General features: G+C 37.9%; 1 pseudogene; it reads left to right on the top strand.

Moving 5' to 3' along the window:
* Positions 1-21723, top strand: part of LOC133654204 (neural cell adhesion molecule L1-like protein) — a 128965-nt pseudogene that overhangs the window by 64736 nt on the left and 42506 nt on the right.

Raw genomic sequence — 21723 nt, forward strand, 5'->3', positions numbered from 1 at the left:
ATGCAGGCTGTTTTTTTTTTCTTTTGTCTTTCTTTATTATTCTGTTTTTGCCATTGCTCCAAAAAAAAAAAAAAATAATAACAACAAATCCATGTTATAATGAATTATTTTCAGGGCTCCAATTACTTCAAATATTTCAGTTTAAAATGTTTTATGTGGTAAATATTGCATATAGTGTGTAGTAGCCATATAAAAACATCAAAGTTTTCTTTGACAAATGCTCATAAAACAAACAAAATAATAGTTCCAGCATAAAATCCACAGATATATCTGAAGTTGATCTCGTAACTTAAGTGTTGAACGTAAAAGAAAAACCTAATAAAAATGTATCACTTTATGAGTGGGGCACCTTTTGGATCCCAAATATATTTAGTGATTTTTTATTTATCTTTTCACTGTGATTACTCAAAAATATGAAATAATTAAAATCAATGGTGTCCTGCATTATTAATCTTTTAGGGCTATAATTACTAAATACTGCATATTTCAGTTTTACTATAAAAAAACTAATTTGTTTTTGACAGAAAAGCCATAAAACATTTTTTTAAAATTTGTATTACTTTATATCAACTTGAAGTTGATATAGAGATTTACTGTAAACGTTAAATAATTTAAAAAAAAAATAATCTGATTTATTTTTAACATTTTAATGACTGAGACCCTTTATGGTCCCCGGGACCCCTAAAGGTAAAATATATAAAAAATCCATATATTTTGTTATGTTTTGAAAATGAAAAATATCAAAATGGCCCCCACATGCTTTAATTTTTCCGTGTGCGGCCCTCAGTGGAAAAAGTTTGGACACCCCTGCCCTACACACTGCAACCTACTGGGAGTTTTTAAATCAACATTATGTGTCACAAATTGCTTTTATGAGTTTTTGTGATGCATTGTGTTCATTACTAAATGCGCATGCGAAAAATGTGGCACGTATAAGGTTGGATTTCTACTCTATTTACGGTGGTGAAAAGACTAGAGAAAATTGCTAAGATTATTTTTCCTGCGTGGCCGTGTGTTGCTAGGCAGCATTTAATGTGCTCAACCGTACTGTAAATGCTCCAAGAAAAATATGTCTGCCTTAAACCAGTCACGCCCACTCGAAGGAGAGAAATAGAAACTGGAAGCTTGACTTACTTGCAAACTTGAAAAAAGGAAATTTCTCCCAAGACAAAAGATTGAAGATGACCACATACAAATTGGAGCCCTATGTGGTATTTGTAAGGAAATTACAAGGACAGAGAGCCTCACATGGCCTCTTCTTCATTTGTATGTGTTAATATCAGGCACTAGATGGCAGTGTTTAGTTCTGAAGTAAGCCCACCACCACACACAGCAGTGATGACTTCTTGGGGATGAGGGGGGGGGGGGTTGTGTCTTAACAACTCACATCCTCCAAGCCTGCAGATACTTTTCCCCGAACAATCATTCATGTCTGGGCTGCTTCTGCCTCCTTTTCCATCCTCAAGCCCCCCGCCCCCTTTCCCCAACGCTCAAGTTTTTGTTTTTTTCCCAACAGAAGACAGCCTCTACATTGGCATTGAAAATATCCGAGAGGCTGTGCCATCTTTTTACACTTTTGTTGGCTGACGTCAAAGACCCCCGTAGTGTGTGGCCTAGTCTTCAACACACTACCCTCGCTCTCCTCTGTTTTTTGCCAATTCCCAAATCAAAGTCAGTCTCTGCAGCAGTGATATGTGTCAGAAGCTCCAGGACATCTCAAAAGTTGCTGCCAATAAAACATTACACGCAAACCCACTCCGCAGGTCTAAATTTGTCAGTGACTGGCCCGATGGCGTTCATCAGCGCATGAAAACCTCCAAAAGCGTCGTCGTCTTGGTTTAGTTTAGCACAGGGGTGGGCAATTAATTTTTACCGGGGGCCGCATGAGCTACCCGAGCACTGCTGGAGGGCCACATCGACAATATTTCAATTAAATTTTGCTCAATATTATTTTTGATATATACCGTAAGATAAATAATAATAATAATAATAGTAATACTTCAACATAGTGTGTGTAACAGCATTCCATGACTAATATATATAAATTAACATTAATAATAAATGACAGTAAAATAAGCACACGTATGACTGAGGAGTCATAGTGTAACTTTGTGTGGTGTTTGAGTTGTCCGACTTTTTGTGTGGCCTTAAACGCACCAGTGGTTTAGTGCTATGCGTGTTGGTGACAGATGACAAGTTGGTTTTGGCCTCGTTTGTACGGCAGAAAATGACTAGTTTTTCGAGATAGAATTGTTCTACTCATGTTTTTGGTGTGGTTATGTCCGAATATAAACAGTTTTGTTCAATAAAGTGATCGATATAATTCCTGTCCTCGAAGCATCTCGATAGACGTTACAATAATTGAACGGTGTTCAATTGAACGGTGTTGACGAACACCATTAGGGCCGCTTGTTGTCACTGTCACTCAAAGTTGCATTGCAAAATTCCATAGAATAAATATGTTTATTTTGTTTATAATTCAGATGGGATTTGATTTGGTGCGCGGCATATACTTGCTGCGCGCAGCGGACGCTTGAGCAGTGCGCAATTGCGCAGGCACGCACCTTAGGTGAGGGGACGTTGCTTTGCAGTCCATGTGTTGTTGAAAACACGGCATTCCTCATCAACTTTTCTCTTTTTGGCGTCTCGGGTGTAAACCGTGCATCACTTGTCGCTGCATGTGCACCTTCACTCGCAGGTTACACACGGACACACGCCCATAAATAATACTTTTCAAAATAAAAGCAGCACAGTTGTATTGCGCGCAGGACATAGATGTTTTTTCAACTTTATTTTGTAATTGCAGTTGTTCACATTCACTCACAATCACGCATACGTCCACACGGAAGTAATACAAATAACGATTTTCAAAACAAAAGCAGCACCGTTGTATGGCACACTCGACATAGATACTTTTTAAAATGTATTTTGTAATTTATAATTGGCCTCACGCGGGCCGGACAGGGACGCACAAAGGGCCGGATGCGGCCCGCGGGCCGCAGAATGCCCAGGTCTGGTTTAGCATCACCCCTTACCTATATTGCAAGATTAGCAGGGACACACAGGCAGATACACCAGGAACGTGTTGCTTTGCACGTTCACACACACACACACACTCTCACACACACTGCACTTTGATCTATAATGCATGTTGGGTGATATGTTCGGCTGCTCCTGATTGCCCCTATATTCACACTTCCTTCCTTCCGCCTCCACTTTTTATGCAAATCTTTGCTTCTTTCTTCTGCGTTTCTAGCTTTCACTGCTTTGTTTATCCACTTTTATAATTCCTCCTCCTCCTCGTCTCCCTCTTCACTCCCTGTTTAATGTATTCCTGCTCAGCTCACCTGTCATGGCATGTATCTGCGACATTTGCTTTCCGCACGAGTAAACATGACATCGCTTCATCCTCCCCCGACCACTGACCCCCATTGCATTGCTGTCCCATTAACATACAAGAGCGCTGGTGGCTTCTCACACGTCCGTCCGTCCTCCCCGACCCACGTGAACTGACGTGACATCTCTCTTGTAGTTAACGAAACCACGATGGAGGTGCTCGCTACCCGGGAGTTGAACATCAGCGGGGCCGACACCACCCACTGGCAGCTGAAGGGCCTGGAAGAGGGCAGCCTCTACCTCTTCCACCTCAGTGCCTGCACTCGAGTCGGGTGTGGACCTCCACTGGCACAAGAGAGCAGCACTGTCACTCCAGCACGTAAGTCCAGAGCGCTGTATTTGTATGTCTGTGGCCAGTGGGCCCCATTCAGCAATAAGTTCCTAACTTTTCCTTAGTGATTTCCTAAGAGGAGTCCATTCAAATTCATGACGTGTTCTTAAACGCCCAAATTGTTCCCACATGCTGTTCTTAAGTTCCTGAATGCCAAATGGTTAGCGCGTGCGTGTCTATCATAACTTGCATATAAACACACTCTTATTTCCCCAACATGCATGTATAAACGCCCTTAATTCCGTAATTTGCATAGGTAAACGCCCTTAATTCCCCATATAAGGGCACAATTTTGTCGGAAAAGCTGAACATCAAACACACAAAACAGATTACAGAAGAGAAATTCGTATTATCCCGCGGGGGAAATACATAATGTCAAAACGTAAGTTTAAGAAAGGGGGCACAGCTCTTGGTAGCCTAAAGCATTCAAATAAATATTCGTCACTTCGGGAAAATAGGTCTACATGGTCGTGAAATATGCGCTCCCTCCCCAGGGCACGATCCGCGGCATCTTGCAGTTGCAGCAAAAGCGTTGCCATTGTGTGTGTGTGTGTGTGTGTGTGTGTGTGTGTGTGTGTGTGTGTGTGTGTGTGTGTGTGTGTGTGTGTGTGTGTGTGTGTGTGTGTGTGTGTGTGTGTGTGCGTGCGTGTGAGTGTGTGTGTGCGTGCACGTGCACAGTATTTTGAAATGTCTATATATTGCTCATTTTGCTAAATGTCTGTCTGTCTGTCTTATCTCTCTCTCTCTCTCTCTCTCTCTCTCTCTCTCTCTCTCTCTCTCTCTCTCTCTCTCTCTATATATATATATATATATATGTGTGTCCTTGGGCAGGACACTTTATATATTGGGTTTCACTATATAGAAGCGCTTTGACTCCCTAGAGAAAAGCGCTATATAAATATAATTCACTTGACTATATATATACACTACCGTTCAAAAGTTTGGGGTCACATTGAAATGTCCTTATTTTTTAAGGAAAAGCACTGTACTTTTCAATGAAGATAACTTTAAACTAGTCTTTACTGTCTGTCTTCCTTTTTTTCTCTTTCTATCCCCTCCTGCTCCGGCCCGGCTGCACCAAATGATAATATAAATACATTTAATAAAGTCAAAATACAAATAAGGCAACAAGAGAAGTATCCTACACTTCTCTTTTGTAAAGTAAATCTGAACAGCCGATATGGGCATCTACATCAACTATATGATTTGCCTGAGAAGCTGGGCAGGACATAAAAATAAAAATAAATAAATAAATAAATAAATAAATAAATAAATAAATAAATAAATAAACTAGTCTTAACTTTAAAGAAATACACTCTATACATTGCTAATGTGGTAAATGACTATTCTAGCTGCAAATGTCTGGTTTTTGGTGCAATACCTACATAGGTGTATAGAGGCCCATTTCCAGCAACTATCACTCCAGTGTTCTAATGGTACAATGTGTTTGCTCATTGGCTCAGAAGGCTAATTGATGATTAGAAAACCCTTGTGCAATCATGTTCACACATCTAAAAACAGTTTAGCTCGTTACAGAAGCTACAAAACTGACCTTCCTTTGAGCAGATTGAGTTTCTGGAGCATCACATTTGTGGGGTCAATTAAACGCTCAAAATGGCCAGAAAAAGAGAACTTTCATCTGAAACTCGACAGTCTATTCTTGTTCTTAGAAATGAAGGCTATTCCACAAAATTGTTTGGGTGACCCCAAACTTTTGAACGGTAGTGTATATATATATATATATATATATATATATATATATATATATATATATATATATATATATATATATATATATATATATATATATATATATATATATATTTATATATATATATTTATCTATTTATATATATATAAATGTATCTATATATCTATGTACTGTATCTATCTATGTATCTATACATCTATTTATATATATAAATTTATCTATACATCTATGTATCTATACATCTATTTATACATATATATATATATATATATATATATATATATATATATATATATATATATATATATATATATATATATATATATATATATATCTACCCACAACGACATCCTCCATCAGGGCAAGAAAAAACTCAACCCAATGGGATACAATGAGAAACCTTGTCACCCCCCCCCCCACCCCCCACCCCCCCGTGCGACCGGTGCAATGGACGTCAAGTGGATCTACTTAATAGTGTAAAAAAATCAATATTAAAAGCTCCAGTTGCTTCACATCAAATATTCCACTTAAATGATTTTTTTGGGGAAAACTATTGCACACAAAACAGGGTTTTGACAAAAAGGGCATTAAAACATGAAAAAACAAACAGACAAAAAAAACAACTTTACTTTGACAAATAGACCTGAAGGTAATTTAAAGATTCAAGCGATGAATACTTTATTATTTTTTATGTTTTATTTTTAACTTTTAATGACTGAGACCCTTCTGGGTCACCGGCCCCAAACTTGAGGGGAGCTCCGGACGAAAAAAAAACAACAACTATATATTGTATTGGTTTTGAAAATTAAAAAAACATTAAAATGGACCCACATACTTTGATTTTTCAGTGTGCGGCCCTCAGTTGAAAAAATTGGGACACTTCGCCCTAAACCACAATATTCGATTTTTGTTCAATCAATCAATCAATCAAAGTTTATTTATATCGCCCTAAATCGCAAGTGTCTCAAAGGGCTGCACAAGCCACAATGACATCCTCGGTCAGCTCAGATCCCACATCAGGGCAAGAAAAAACTCAACCCCATGGGATGCAATGAGAAACCTCAGAGGGGACCGCAGATGTGGGGACCCGCATAACAAATAACAAATCTCAAAGTGCTAATAGATCCAAAATCAGGAAAAAAAAAAGTATCGGATATCGGCTTGCATTTAAATGATCAGATATAATCTCCAATACAGGCAGTCCTGTAACAAGTGTCCATTATGGAGAGTACAATGCGTATATATCATGCAGATGTAGTTAAGCATCTGTTATGTATGTACAGTACTGGCCAAACGTTTGGACACACCTTCTCATTTTGATGCGTTTTTTTTATTTCCATGACTGTTTACATTGTAGATTGTCACTGAAGGCATCAAAACTATGACACCTGTGAAGTGAAAACCCTCTTGAAGCTCATCGAGAGAATGTCAAGAGTGTGCAAAGCAGTAATCAGAGCAAAGGGTGGCTATTTTGAAGAAACTCGAATATAAAACATGTTTTCAGTTATTCCACCTCTTTTTGTTTAGTACATAACTCCACGTGTGTTCATTCATAGTTTTGATGCCTTCAGTGACAATCTGCAATGTAAATAGTCATGAAAATAAAGAAAACGCATTGAATGAGAAGGTGTGTCCAAACTTTTGGCCTAAGCTCGTTGACTGATTTATTGGAGAATAATAAAGATCAGTCCAATGGTAAATTCCTCAAGTGGGATTCATGCAATGAATGCATCACTGGATTATTGCGACTGTCAGCAAGTTGTTTACAAAATTGTGAGACGTGCCATTTCCATGATAAACATTTCTAATCTATTGTGTTTTGAACTGTGACTTCTCTGCTGACTGAAAAGGCTAATCAGATAACTCTGATCATGTGCAGCAGATTATAAAGAAATCTAAATACAAACTGTGTGCTCTTAGAACCTTTTTTAAAGCTTGACATTTAATGGTATTATGTGGAAATCTGACAATGATATATTTCAGTAGATTAAATCAACCGCACTCTATTGTTTGTGCCAAGTTTTGCCCAACTTTTCTCCCTCAGCTAATTGAAAAATAATAGCTGCATCAGCTTTGGCAATTTGTGTTCCAAATGGTGTGCAATTAGAGAATCATTTAAAGGCCAATGAGTTATTTACTATGTTTCGAAAAGTTACATTTAAGTGGTGGAAGAGTCAAACAATACAAAGTCAACAGAAAACAGGTATTTTTATATTTTTGGTTTTATAATTGTGTCAAAGTGAGTACAGTAGATCTCCTCTATTATAGCAGGTTACGTCTGAAATTGAGACGCCCATAAAGATGTCTATTTTTGACACTTTAATAAAGCCTACATTATGATGCAGCATATATACTGTATGTGTATTTATATGTATATATATATATATATACTGTATATACTGTATATATATATATATATATATATATATATATATATATATATATATATATGTATATATATATATATATATATATATATATATATATATATGTATATGTATATAGTATATATACGGTAGTGTATATATATACAGTATATATATATATATGTATATAGTATATGTATATAGTATATATATGGTAGTGTATATATATATATATATATATATATATATATATATATATATATAAATATATATATATATATATATATATATATATATATATATATATATATACACATATATATATATATATATATATATATATATATATATATATATATATATATATATATATATATATATATATATATATATATATATATAATATGTATACATATATAAATATATATATGTGTGTGTGTGTAACCAATGTTCTTTTCCTCTGCATTGTGTGTAGAAACTAATTTTTCCCTACTCACTCATAATGTTTGGCCTGTGTATGTGTGATGTATAAGGCACCTCACCTTGTCTATAGAGTACTGTGAGTTATTCCATTAATTAGGAAGTGTATATATAATAACAATTGCTGTTTAATTAATTGGATTTGACAGCAGATGGAAATTGTCTTGCAATAAAGTGTGTGTGCGTAAGGATTTGTCTGTCCAGTTTGTGTTAAGCTGTTAAAAGAAGCATGATGTACCCCTAGTTCCACTTATCAAAGATTAAGAAAACCTTCCACATGTATTTGCAATTAATTGCGATTTATTATATGTTAACTGCTCTGTTAACTATGGAACAAAGTGATTATTCGTGACTAAATATTTCAACTTTTTGACAGCCCTAATATTTATATATTGTTACCAATTTACAGTGAATTAGATGTGTCTTCTAACAAATCTAAATACAAATAATTCACGATCGGTCGCGAATGCTTAAACATGAATATGCAGGAATCCTCTGTACTTTTAAGTCCGTAGTTACAAGTTTTTTGTAAGACAGACACTTTCCTGCAATGTTTTTTCCAAGTTAATGCATAAATACTTCATGACTTTTCTTAATTTGATTACATGCTATATTATGATTTTATTGTCATAATTGTATTGCATGATTTTTGTATCCCTTTAATTTAGGTAGCCATGGACTGTAGATGGAAATGAGCTATTAGCTATAATCTGGTACAGAACATATCTGTCTTTGAGCTTAATGTTTCTGTGCATTGTCCCTTCAAATAAAGACTAAACTAAACTCAACTAAAGAACATCTTAATAAACATAATTATCTGTGATTAATCATGATCGATCACAAATCACAAGCGTTTAATTATCCTGCTGCCATAAGCATTAGAGTGTGGGGTTATGATTAAATTAAGATGGAAATGTAATCAGGGCAAAATATGACAAAACAATACAACAGAATCACTACTTTTGAAATAAAATAAAATATACAGTAATGAGAGCTCTTGCAGTGCAGTAATACTGAGTAGGAGTAATATCAGTCAGTCAGTCAACTTAACATGATGTATGCACATTGTGTAATGACCTTTTTAAGTCTGTAATTATTTAGACAAACTTCAAACATTGTTACAGTGTTGTAACTGAAAGGCAATCCATTTGTGGAGGTTGATTAAAACACACACAATCTAAAATAGTATGGAGGTATGGTAACTGATTTACAGTCCCATGGGTCGATAACTGGGATTAATCCTGTGAAGCCGAATGTCGTATTTTCGCCCGAGCTCGCTGACCCACCCGAAGCCACCTAGCTGAATCTTCAGCTGTCTAATAACACATCTCACATCGGTTGACAACTGAAGACAGAACTTATAGAAGACTTGATTATTTGTTGTACCGTGTCATTTAACCCAACCTGCTCTGACCAGAAGGTGTTATCAAACCCAATTCCGTTCATGCTGCATTGCAATTTTCAGCACAGTGAGCACAGGAGCAACACAGCGGCCATTCCGAGTTCAGGAAAACAAACCCTAAAAAAAATGTGAATGTAAAAGGGAGGTATCTGTCCTCTGTTTAATAAAGGTCACTCATACCTTTGTGAGTTTTGGTTTTCCTTCGGGGGACTCAGCAATTCTCAGCAAGATTCATTGTTTGTAAATCGAGCTGAATCGTGGCCCGGGGAATAAAAAAGGTTCTGTTTGGGGAGCGCTCTCCTCCAGGCATGTTGGTCACACTGTAATTGATGACTGCAAGAGCGCCATGGATTTGGAGACGTTAATGTGCAGTGATTGAGTGACAGTATGGCGAAGAAAGGGAGCCGCAATAGAGCAAAAAACTGTTGACTTGTTTCTTTTTAGACTACACTTATAATATTGGGAAGAAATGCAGCAACGTTTTCCCTTGGTGTGAAAACGGAGGTGTCAAAACAGTAGAGAAAGTCCAAGCGCATACGCAAAAGCTGCTTTTTGTCGATGGTCTTACCAATAACTGTGTATGTAGCAATGTTCCCTCTAATTTTTCATGTGTGAGCAAACGCACAAACACCCTGAGCATTCAGTGGAATACACTGTGGTCATACCAGCAGCACATTTGTCTCAAACCAGACATAACAATTTAAATGTCTTATTATTATAATCAAGTGACTAGTCAATTTCAAGAGATTATTTTCTAATATATGTAATTTGGCCCACTTAGATATTGTTTTTTTTTTAATCAGCTATGCACTATAGTATTTTATGCCTGGGTGGGGGTCCTGCTTTGGAAAGATGGTGTACCCCTTTCAGAGATCATATTTAGTTCCCCTTAAAACATTCACATGTTGCATGAGATGAAGTGTTTATTACCTTTCTGTCCGTAAAATTAATATTTTTATTAGCAATTATGTAGTCCTGTAACATCATTCCATGATTAATATCCAAAAAATAACATTCTTAACAAATGACAGTAGAATAAGCACACTGATTGAGGAGTCATAGTAAAACGACCTGAAATTTACACTTTACGTGTAGTGTTGGAGATGTCCAACTTTTTGTGTGGACATAAACGCACCAGTGGCTAATTGCCATAGTGTATGTGTTGTTGCAGGTGAGAGAGAGAGCAAGTGGCTGCTGTTGATATAACAGATGACAAAGAGTTGCTTTTGGCTTGGTTTGTACGGTAGACAACGACCAGTTTTGCTAGATAAAAGTATTTTACACATTGTTTTGGTGTGATTATGGCCGACAAACAATTTCGCTAAATAAAGGGACCAATGGAATTCCTGTCCTCCTTTAAGTGTCTCCACTCTCCACAGACGTTACAATAATTTAAGTGTTGACAAACATTGTTTTATCTGTTGTGGCCGCCTTTCGTCACCTGTTACTCACAGTTTTATTGCAAAATCATACAAAACAAATGATTTGTTTATTTTCTTTAGAGTGGGATTTGATTTTTTGTGCGGCATAGATTTGCTGTGCGCAGAGGACGCGTGAGCAGTGTGCAATAGCGCAGGTGCGCACCTTAGAGGGAACGTTGGTATGTAGGTCTTCCATTTTGTTTTTGGAAGCTATGTGTTCCCTCACTAGTCACAAAAGTGGTGTGGTAAATATATATTTTTTCTGGATAAGTGCCGTGGTCTGCAATTAGGGTTGCAAACGCCCCTTGAAAAACATAAGTACTTGTTCCGTAGTGAGCTGTGAAGGGACGCACTTTGTCCCGTATTCTTAGTACGGTATGTAAAGGTGGAGAAGATGATCGGTTCTTCGATACATCACGAATAGAACATGGATGATTCTGAGTAAATGGATACATGTGCAAATATCCATTATTTACATATTTCAAATAAAGTAATATGAGGGTTGCATATGACGTCACATCCATTTTTCTTCTTCACGGCTTATTTCACATGATGGTCAAGCAGCTTGAGCGTAGCATTAAAACAAGTGAGCGTGAGTGAAGAGTTTGAGCAGAAAATGCCGTATTGCTGTTCTGTTCTTGGGTGTTCCAGTCGTTCAAATAGAGATATAGGAAAGTGCATTCATAGAGTCTGGAAAGAAGAGGTTCATAAAGGTAATAAAGTCAGGGAAAAAACGAAAGTGCGTTGGAGGAAATAGCTCTTAAACTTATCACTATTATTATCTTGTGGAATACAATCGGACCACTTGTGTCTGCAGTGATTACTTCGTAATATGTTTGTTTGAGCATTTGATTCTGTGATGCACTCAAATGTATTCTCTACTATATGTGTAGTGTTTGAGAGCATAACTAAACGTAATAAAAGGAAACTAAATTAGTCTGTGTTCCTTTGTGGTTGCTATGCCTGAATCTAACTATGAAGAAATGTTTGTGCAAATAAACTAACGTCATGTTAAAGGCCTACTGAAACCCACTACTACCGACCACACAGTCTGATAGTTTATATATCAATGATGAAATCTTAACATTATAACACATGCCAATACGGCCGGGTTAACTTATAAAGTGACATTTTAAATTTGCCGCTAAACTTCCGGTTCGAAACGCCTCTGAGGATGACGTATGCGCGTGACGTAGACCGGCGAACACGGGTATGCCTTCCACATTGAAGCCAATACGAAAAAGCTCTGTTTTCATTTCATAATTCCACAGTATTCTGGACATCTGTGTTCGTGAATCTGTTTCAATCATGTTCATTGCATTATGGAGAAGGAAGCTGGGCAAGCAAAGAAGAAAGTTGTCGGTGCGAAATGGACGTATTTTTCGAACGTAGTCAGCAACAACAGTACACAGCCGGCGCTTCTTTGTTTACATTCCCGAAAGATGCAGTCAAGATGGAAGAACTCGGATAACAGAGACTCTAACCAGGAGGACTTTTGACTTCGATACACAGACGCCTGTGGAGAACTGGGACAACACAGACTCTTACCAGGATTACTTTGATTTGGATGACAAAGACGCAGACGTGCTACTGTGAGTATGCAGCTTTGGCTTCTAAACATTTGATCGCTTGACCGTATGTGCGCAACTTTTTTTTTGCGTATGTACGTAACTTTTTTAAAATATATAAGCTTTATGAACCTTGGGTTAGGTGAACGGTCTTTTGGGCTGAGTGATTGTGTGTGTTGATCAGGTGTTTGAATTGTATTGGCGTGTTCTATGGAGCTAGGAGCTAGCATAGGAGCTAGGAGCTAGCATAACACGTACCGTACCGTACGTGCGCGTCACGTACGTAACTTTTTAAAAATATATAAGCTTTATGAACCTTGGGTTAGGTGAACGGTCTTTTGGGCTGAGTGATTGTGTGTGTTGATCAGGTGTTTGAATTGTATTGCGTGTTCTATGGAGCTAGGAGCTAGCATAGGAGCTAGGAGCTAGCATAACACGTACCGTACCGTACATGCGCGTCACGTACGTAACTTTTTAAAAATATATAAGCTTTATGAACCTTGGGTTAGGTGAACGGTCTTTTGGGCTGAGTGATTGTGTGTGTTGATCAGGTGTTTGAAGTGTATTGGCGTGTTCTATGGAGCTAGGAGCTAGCAGAGGAGCTAGGAGCTAGCATAACAAACACGCAGGTGTTTTTATGCAGGATTAATTTGTGGCATGTTAAATATAAGCCCTGCGATGAGGTGGCGACTTGTCCAGGGTGTACCCCGCCTTCCGCCCGATTGTAGCTGAGATAGGCTCCAGCGCCCCCCGCGACCCCGAAGGGAATAAGCGGTAGAAAATGGATGGATGGATGGATAAATATAAGCCTGGTTGTGTTGTGGCTAATAGAGTATATATATGTCTTGTGTTTATTTACTGTTGTAGTCATTCCCAGCTGAATATCAGGTCACCCCCGGCTCTCACAGCATCTTCCCTATCTGAATAGCTTCAACTCCCCACTAGTCCTTCACTTGCACTTTACTCATCCACAAATCTTTCATCCTCGCTCAAATTAATGGGGAAATTGTCGCTTTCTCGGTCCGAATCTCTCTCACTTCATGCGGCCATCATTGTAAACAATAGGGAACTTTGCGTATATGTTCAACTGACTACGTCACGCTACTTCCGATAGGGGCAAGCCTTTTTTTTATCAGATACCAAAAGTTGCAATCTTTATCGTCGTTGTTCTATACTAAATCCTTTCAGCAAAAATATGGCAATATCGCAAAATGATCAAGTATGACACATAGAATAGATCTGCTATCCCCGTTTAAATAAAAAAAATTCATTTCAGTAGGCCTTTAAGTCCTAATAATAAATATTGTGATTGTTGGTCCAATGCACCATAATCTCTCTGTCGATTTTCATAACAGAAACTACAAGCCTAGTTGTAGTTGTGCAGGAAAGCCAAGTGCTTTATTCAACATTGATGACCTTTGGTGCTATTTGTTAGCACGTAGAACATATCCTCAACAGCATACTGAATCTTAATATCGATGGCAAACATGGCTGAACAACATCTATAGCTCAATAATGAGACAAAATATGAACATCACAGCATACAAACAACTGCAGACATAACTTGTAGATGACAGACTAATATTTATAGCAGCGTTATGTCAATCAAATACGTTACTAACCGATGCACGAATAAGTCCAACTTTGTCTTTCACTGATAAATGTTTCATTAGTGGACCACTCAGATGTAAAGACATGATGTGCCTTCAGTCTTTTCTTTCTTTCTTTCTTCGTGATTGTCAAATGAAGTGAAGTTGTGGCGAGCAGTAACGTCTTGGTGATGATAATCGGTTTAAATAATTAAAAAACATATTTTTCTTAAGAGTGTATAAATCCATTCCATCCTAGTATTTTTTTCATGATCGCTTACATATTTGCCTCTTAACCTTTCGCCCAAATCTGCACAAATGCAGGTAAATGAACAGTAGCTCAATGGGGCTCTAGACCCTTGCCTGAAACCCAGAAGTGCCCGGATGTGCCTCTAGGTTGCGTGATTGCAACCCACCTTAACAGACGGTTATGAATTGTGTCATTAATGCTAATCTTCTCTAAATACTAGTTCTAGTTCTGGGGCCGTACTTATCAAGCTTCTTAGAATTACTCCTAAGAAGTCTGCTAAGAGTTGACTTAAGAGTAAATAAATTATTCGCTGAAAGTTGCACTTAAAAGTTAGTTATCAAGCGTCTTACTCACACTTTCAGCGAAGTGTAGGACTGAATCTTAAGTGTCACACTCAGAGCTGAATTACGAGATTACTATGTGCCGTAAACGGAATTTTAGGTGACGTCATTTCTGTGTCCATAGAAATGACCAATCACGGAAGGGAATCCCTTGTCTAAGAATAAAGAAATATCTTAGAAATATTTAAGTGGACAATGGGAGTGTATATTTTGACAATAAACTACAAAATAATACAAAACAAACAAACAATATTGGCAATGAATCAAAAATAAATGTTTCCTTTTTGTTGCACCTTTCCTGCTTCCTGCTCCCAGACCGTAACAAAGAGGCAGGGGAGACACTTCTCCAGGATGTATGCTCGGGGCAACACCCTTCACTTTACCCGGCAGTGGGTCTCCACAGCGGACGACTTTAGAGTGAATGATGAGTCCGGCGATTAGTTGCAAATCTTGCTTTATTGATTGCTTGCACACAGCCAATCCAACACAAAACAAACTAGTCCCCGCTCGCACTCACAATACCGCTCCCTCTCTTCTCTCGCCCACACACTCACTGACGTCACTCACCTCACATGCTGTAGCCTAGCGTATGTGTGTGGCACACACATACACTACTCTCATAACATTTTCTTTCCAATTCATTAATTAGGCAACTACTTTGAAAGTGGTGTGGGTGGCTCTATATATACTAGTACACTGCAGCCACATGCAGAAATCAACAAGGAATCGAAAATTATTAAATCTGTGACAAAAATAATACCTGCTCTGTCTAAACGATACCGTTTGATCAGCTGCTCGTCATCAAACAAAGATGAACGTTCGCGCACGTCTCTCGCCTCAGTGCCATCCCCTGCTGGCAACTCCTAACCACTTAAGACACCTCTGAAGGTCTCTTAAATATCGTGGAGAGTAGGAGTGATTCTTAGACTTAAGAACGTTGATAAAAAGCTTTTATTCTTAAGTTTGAGAGTAGGACTAAATTTCGCAAATTTTCAGGACTTAAGTGTAAAATGGCACTCTAAGAAGCTTGATTAGTACGGCCCCTGAGCTCACTATGTTCACTGCTCGCTGTACATATCCTACGAAGTGAGACCTACACTGTTACTATGTGCATTTCTCAGATGATATAATTGTTGATGACTGAAGTGCTGATAGCAACCCAACCTACCCCAACCCCCGCCACATCCCACCCACTGGATTGTAAATAATGTAAATAATTCAATGTATATACTCTGATGATTAATTTGTGTGATGACTGTATTATGCTGATAGTATATATTTGTACCATGAATTGATTAACGTGGACCCCGACTTAAACAAGTTGAAAAATGTATTCGGGTGTTACCATTTAGTGGTAAATTGTACGGAATATGTACTGTACTGTGCAATCTACTAATACAAGTTTCAATCAATCAATCAATCAATCAAAAAGGTCTGATTCTTACCAACCATGGGATAACCATTAGCATTCTTTTTACCTTATGTGTTAGCTGCGGACACACTCTCAGGAGGGAAAATAAACTATTATATTGTGTCAATTTGTGTTATATTGCACAAACACAATTTGTTTCTCATGTATTTGTATTATCACAACCCGTGCATACAATTCAATTGTGGTTGGAGCCAAATATTACAGAAACATGTCAGCGTAGATTAGGTCATCAGGTCAGAAAATCTACAAATGTCGAATCCATGCAAATTGACTCTTTTGAAACTCTTTAACAAGGAAGAGCCCGGTTGCTTCCATTCAACCTTTGCAGATAGTATAAAACTCCTTTCACACAAACAAAAAAGGCAAAACAGATTGGGTCGACAAAGCCCTGCAAGGTGTCCCTTATTTTCATTTCGGGGAATTGGCAACTCTCTATCTGCAATTATTGTTTAATTTGTGCACATTTGCCTCTATATGCCTAGATCCTTGCCCTTTGCTGGGGTTATTGTTTATTGTTTATTGGGCAAACGCCAGCCTAGTCTTCCTGGAGTCCTTTTCAAAAGTTCAAAGTAAATTAATAATACACAGATCCAGTTACAAAACATACACAAATTCAGTTACAAATAGAAGAAAGGAAAAAGGAAAAGAAAAAGAAAATTCTCAAAACAATAAAATAAAATAACAGCACACAGATACAGTTACAGAACATATGCAGATAGTAATAATAAAAGAAAGGAAAAAGGAAAAGAAAATACAATTCTCAAAATAATAAAAAATAACAGTACACAGATCCAGTTACAGAACATAAGCAAATCCAGTTACAATAATGTTAAAAAAAACAAAACACTATAATAAATGTTATGTTGTTATGTTGTTTTTTATTTTGTGTTATATCGTATATGTATTGTGTGCTTTTTTTTCCCCTTTTTATCTCTTTTTCTTTGAAATTGTAATTTCGACTGATGAAAACTAGCCTTCTGGCTATCCATCCATCCATTTTCTACCGCTTATTCCCTTTTGGGGTCGCGGGGGGGGGGGGGGGGGCGCTGGAGCCTATCTCAGCTACAATCGGGCGGAAGGCGGGGTACACCCTGGACAAGTTGCCACCTCATCGCTAATTCTGGCTTTTTTTAACCACGTGTAGTCATGTGTTTTTAAGAAATTGCATTGTCCCCTTTTGAAATAAACTAATCTTAATCTTAACACTCCCAAAAAATGGCTATGTTTAACACATTGCCTGTACGTCCATGCGTTTTGAAGCTAGGCACAGAACAATCTAAGTTTTTGGCTTGGGCTCCAGTGCGCTTCCCTGCGGCACATCTGTTATTGTATTGTTGCCTTGCTTGAAGAAAGAAGTAAAGACTCTTCTTACCTGCACGCTGCATCCTGCCTGCCTTTCTGCATCTTGGGAACACAAATCTCACTCTGACGCAAGCAGAACGTGACATTCCTATCACATATTAAATTGAATTTACCTCGCTGCAAGTCTGGAGGCTGAATATTAACAAATGCTGTCAGTGCAGAACAGGGGTCTTAAACTCCATTAATCTGGGGGCCGCTGGAGGTAGAGTCCGGGTGTGGCTGGGACGCACAAAGTATTCACCTCACCTACAACGTGCCTTAATATTTTTATTATGTTTAGCAGGAGCTATAGTCACCCTTGAGCTAATTAAGGCCTTAAGTCATTCTACATCAGGGGTGTCAAACATACGGCCCGCAAACAGGTTTTATCCGGCCCGCGGGATGACTTTGCTAAGTATAAAAAAGAGCCGAAATTTTTGAATGAAAGAAACAGCTGTTCTAAATGTGTCCACTAGATGTCGCAATAGCAATTATTTGTATCTTTGTAGATGATGCTACATATGTAAAAAATAAACCACATGGGGACGGCGTGGCGAAGTTGGTAGAGTGGCTGTGCCAGCAATCGGAGGGTTGCTGGTTACTGGGGTTCAATCCCCACCTTCTACCATCCTAGTCACGTCTGTTGTGTCCTTGGGCAAGACACTTCACCCTTGCTCCTGATGGCTGCTGGTTAGCGCCTTGCATGGCAGCTCCCGCCATCAGTGTGTGAATGTGTGTGTGAATGGGTGAATGTGGAAATACTGTCAAAGCGCTTTGAGTACCTTGAAGGTGGTCGCATTTATTTACTAATTAGAATGCATTAAAAAAGAAACAACTTTTGGGTAACACTTTAGTATGGGGAATATATGAACCATTAATTAGTTGCTTATTAACATAGGGTTAGGGGAAGGGGAAGGGTTAGGGTTAGGGTCAGGGTTAGGGGGAGGGGTAGCGGTAGGGTTAGGGTTGGGGTTAGGGTTAGGGAAGACTCTTAGTTAATGGCTTACTGGTTGTATAATAAGGCCATGCATAATAAGGCAATAATAAGTACTTAATAAGTACTTAAAAATGACTAATTAACAGCCAATATCTTACTAATTTGCATGTTAATAAGCAACTAATTAATGGTTCATATCGTGGCGAAGTTGGTAGAGTGGCTGTGCCAGCAATCGGAGTGTTGCTGGTTACTGGGGTTCAATCCCCACCTTCTACCATCCTAGTCACGTCTGTTGTGTCCTTGCGCAAGACACTTCACCCTTGCTCCTGGTGGCTGCTGGTTAGCGCCTTGCATGGCAGCTCCCGCCATCAGTGTGTGAATGTGTGTGTGAATGGGTGAATGTGGAAATACTGTCAAAGCGCTTTGAGTACCTTGAAGGTAGAAAAGCACTATACACGTATAACCCATTTATCATTATTTATTATTTATGTTAGTGCACCAGTGGAGGAAAATGAGCTAACTACATAAATAACATCCTGTAATTTGATTTTGATATTATTTTTTTATCTTCATGGATAGACAATGAGTTGACTGATGAACATTATCACATAATTTATTCAGAAAGTATAAACAACGACAAATAAAGATAGAATACATTAACCGCAACATGTAAGTGTAAATAAAAAACAGCAACTTTATGATTTGTACATTTTAAGAACGTGCTTGTTCTATTTCTAAACAAAGAAAACAATCTGAAGTTGTCTTTATTTTTAAGTTATCGCGCCGTGATTTTACCAGTCCCGGCCCACTTGGGAGTAGATTTTTCTTCATGTGGTCCCCCATCTAAAATGAGTTTGACACCCCTGTTCTACATGTAAAAGTGAATGTAAAATTGTATATTTTCACACTGTGGAGTCACCCAGCAAACGGTCAGAGACACTTCAGCTTGGAAGTCGCTTTTTAAAGTTAAAGTTAAAGTACCAATGATTGTCACACACACACTAGGTGTGGTGAAATTTGTCCTCTGCATTTGACCCATCCCCTTGATCACCCCCTGGGAGGTGAGGGGAGCAGTGGGCAGCAGCATAGCCGCGCCCGGGAATAATTTTTGGTGATTTAACCCCCAATTCCAACCCTTGATGCTGAGTGCCAAGCAGGGAGGTAATGGGTCCTATTTTTATAGTCTTTGGTATGACCCGGCCGGGATTTGAACTCACAACCTACCGATCTCAGGGCGGACACTCTAACCACTAGGCTTGTGTTTCTCAATGTGTGTTGGTTTTTGCTGCCATGTTTGTGTTGGCACTTGTATTGTAATGCCTTGTGGAATTCAAGATCGCCATAACGAGTAAAACTATTAACTGCCCAAGGTGCATGGGCCGAATGTACATCAAACTATGAAGTTAGGCAGAGGGCCAAATAATACGCAGAAACTAACTTCTGAATGGTGTTAAAAAAAATAAAAAATAAATTTAAAAAAAATGTAGTACTTTAAAATTATTACATATTTATGGTGAGTTATATATATTTTTTCTGTGGCAATAACCTATTGTTATTGAGAAAAAACATGTAAATATAGATGTTTGCCAAATTGGGGTTATGCAAGTATCTATACTTAACTTATTTTTTTCAAACGTATTTTAGTATTTTGAAATACTTACATATTAATGGTGAGTTATATTTTTTTGTATGGAAATAACAGCCTATTGATGGTGAGAAAAAAAACAAACATGTAAATATAGATGTTTGCCAAATTGTGATTATGCAGGTATTTATACTGTACTTAACCTATTTTTTTTTTAATGCATTTTAGTAGTCTGAAATAATTACATATTCATGGTGAATTATGTGTGTTTTATTTTCTGGAAACAACAGGTATCTATATACTGTACTTAACTTACTTAAAAAAAAAAGTATTTTAGTATTTTAAAATGGATACATATTTATGGTGTATATATACATTTTTGTGTGGAAATAACAGCCTATTGTTGGTGAGAAAAAAACATGCATATATAAATTTTTGCCAAATTGTGATTATACAGGTATCTATACTGTACTTAACTCAGTTGTCATTAGTTTTCTTAGATAGTTTATTAGTTCCTGCCCAGTGCTCTTGTTTGTCGTTCCACTTCTTGTTTGCCTTCATTTACCACCACTCCTCTGGTCTGAGCCCTGGCTTACTCACCTGTCCCTGATTGGCAATCAGGACACACCTGTCCCTGATTGGCAATCAGGACACACCTGTCCCTAGTTTCCAATCTGAATGCTTCTAATGCCAACCCTACCCTTGTGGACAATTAGTTACAATCCATTTTGCCTTTTAAAATGTTAAAAATAAGACAAACAAATGAAAATAATGTATTTTAAAAAATTGTCAAGCTGCCGGGCGTCAAATGAATTTGCTACATCACAAAACTGTTTTGTAAAGAGTGATATTTTTGAAAAAACCCTGGATTAGTGCAAATATAAAGTAGCTGAGACATGTCTGTAAGAAAAAAGACCAAGTAAATTCAAAGCATTTTCCTCCATCAGGTCTCTGGAGATACGAGGGCAGCAGAGATAAAATGGGCAGCAAACTAGACAAACAGCATCAAGAGCACATAATGCAGCTCGAAACCCAAGTCGCAAAGAAAAATAACCACAAGTATCCCGCAGGGATTTAAATATTTGCTCTCTTGCGTCACATTTGAACACCCTGCTTGTTATCTCAAACACGCTGGCTGAAAGCTTTGAATTTAATGCTGATAAAATGGTTTACTTAGAAGAATAGCAATCATGCCTCGCTTCAGCTTGACTGCAGTCAGAAATCAGCCATCAGCGGCAGCGGGATTTATTTTCATGCAACAAGGAGGCGCGCAGTAAACACACACTCACACCAAAAAATGTTAGAGGGACATTTCATTTAGATCAGGTCAGTAAACTCACAGTGACAGATACGATTGCAGATGTCATAACTAATGCATCAAACACGTTCCCTTAAGTATTGTGTTGAAGTGGAGTGACAGTAAGAATGTCTTTATGGTACAATACTTCATGTGTGTGAAGCTGGACCGCCTTGTCATTGCACACAACACCACTGCCATTAGTTTATGTTACATTTGTGCCGTAGATTGATTTTTTATTTTTTTTTGTCTGTGCTGTTAAAGTTTAAAACGCCA

This window comes from Entelurus aequoreus, linkage group LG07, assembly GCF_033978785.1.
Source record: "Entelurus aequoreus isolate RoL-2023_Sb linkage group LG07, RoL_Eaeq_v1.1, whole genome shotgun sequence".
Taxonomy (NCBI): domain Eukaryota; kingdom Metazoa; phylum Chordata; class Actinopteri; order Syngnathiformes; family Syngnathidae; genus Entelurus; species Entelurus aequoreus.